We start from the raw sequence: 2,085 nt of genomic DNA on the forward strand, positions 1-2,085 counted from the left end.
CACAGAAATTTAAAACACAGACTCATAGAAATCTCTGGTCTAGTTTAACAACTGATTGGGTGAACTGCACACATGTCCTTTCCAGCTTTGTAATAACACAGGCAATAGCATATGGTTTAAAACAGACATTGTCCAGTTATATGTATGGTCTGTTCTGTGTGAACCATAACCAATGTTTTGTTCCCTTTAATTTACTTAAAAATGTTTGGTACATAGAGAAAAATCTCTACTTATGTACTTCTACACATATATTCTTCTTTCTACCACTAATTTTCTCATTTTGAAATTATAGGGATAAAAGTATCTGCTTAAAATAAATGCCAGAACCAAAAGAAAGGCTATCATTTGCTAGAAAATTTCTCCATATTTGAAAAGCGGCATTAGTGAGAACCCAAAAAGCTTTGTCTTCAAAACATTATAAGCTTCAATGTCCATAGCTATAAAATGAAATAATAATAAATGTCTGAACTAATTCTCAGAGTTGATACAAGTATCAAATGAGTTTTAGGAGGAAATGCTTTGTTAACTGTAATACAGGAATACCCTCCTCCTTTTTTAAGGATGAAAATGGGTTCTAGTTTTGGCCACACAATTACCTGTATTCCTTACTAATTTGGCCTCATAAATTAGTAAAGGATATTCCTGAGTCAGAAATTGCCAACTAAAATGCCTGCAAAGGCAAGAGAAGTAAAATACATGAATGAAGCAGGTCTGGATGAAATAAAGGCAGGGAGTGGAGACATTGTGACAAAGTAGAGAGTGTACATCCCACTCAAAGCGGGCAAACCACATGCTGGCTTCAGTGCTGGCAGTTGCAAGTCCCCTCTTGCCTGGTCCTCTTGTTTTTCAGAAGAAGCTAAAATTAGCAAATTTTACAGAAATTGTGAATTTATGTAAAATTTGCTAATTTTAAAACACTGGCAAATAATTTTAAGTTATTCAATCAAAGTACTGCTCTGACCCAAATAAACATATATGAAGGCCAAATTTAGCCTTTATTCTATCTGCCTATGACTTGTATGTGAGGTTTTGTGTTCTTTGTCAAGAAATGGCCAGTAAACTAACTTACAAAGGTGATCACTTCATAAGTTATATAAATGTCTAATCAGTATGCTGTACACCTGAAAACTAATATAATATTGTATGTCAGCTGTAATTGAAAATTTTTTTTTAATTAAAGAAGAACAACAAAACGTAAGTCTAACCACATGGTGTAATGACCTCAGATATCAGGAAAAATAGGTAACAATGACTAGCATTTTTCTGGCTGTTTGCTATATGCCAGGAACTTACTGTGCTTATAGTTTTAGATGCATTGTCATTTAATAGTCATAAGAAACCTTTTAAAAAGGCATTTATCTCATTTTCAGAAAAGAAAACTGAGGATTAGAGAAAGTTTTTAAGGTCATAATGCTGGTTAACAGTAGAGTTCAGAAACAAACCAGGTCAAACTCCATGATAGAAATTTGGTGTTCAGTGATCAGTGATTTCAGTTAAAAGAGTAATACTTCTCACCTTGAGGTTCCTGACTACCTATGTGTCCCCAAAGTGGGAAGGGGTCTTCTGTGAATTAGTTTAAAAGCCTAATGGAAATCTATTTACCCTCTAATGGATAACTGAGCTTGTTTCCTATTACCAATGAAGGAGTTTGTTTCTTAGATATAATCTGTCAAATTATCACACCGGGGGAAAAAAAACTCATTTAAAAATAAGGAGATGTTGTGTTTTTTGTTTTTTTTTTAAGTTGGAAATGACTAGATTAGAGCACTGACATTGCAAATATTAAAATTATTAAACATTTTACATGAAAACTTTTTATAATTTACACTTATATAATCTAACGTATATTTGCACTTTCAAATATTTGTTTATCAGACTGTTAGGAGTAACTAATGGGCCTTCAAATATTTTGAATGACAGATAAGTTATTTTTCAAAGAATATTTGCACACAAAAAAAATTAGGCTCATAAAGATACAGTTCAGAAAGAAAATGCAAGATAATGCTATCCCGTTACGTGATGTGACCAAAATCTCTGCTATTAGATATACTAAGCTGATCACCAAATTGAATTTTTTCCTTTGCA

The sequence above is a fragment of the Pteropus vampyrus genome, unplaced genomic scaffold (genome assembly GCF_000151845.1).
Source record: "Pteropus vampyrus isolate Shadow unplaced genomic scaffold, Pvam_2.0 Scaffold180, whole genome shotgun sequence".
NCBI lineage: Eukaryota > Metazoa > Chordata > Mammalia > Chiroptera > Pteropodidae > Pteropus > Pteropus vampyrus.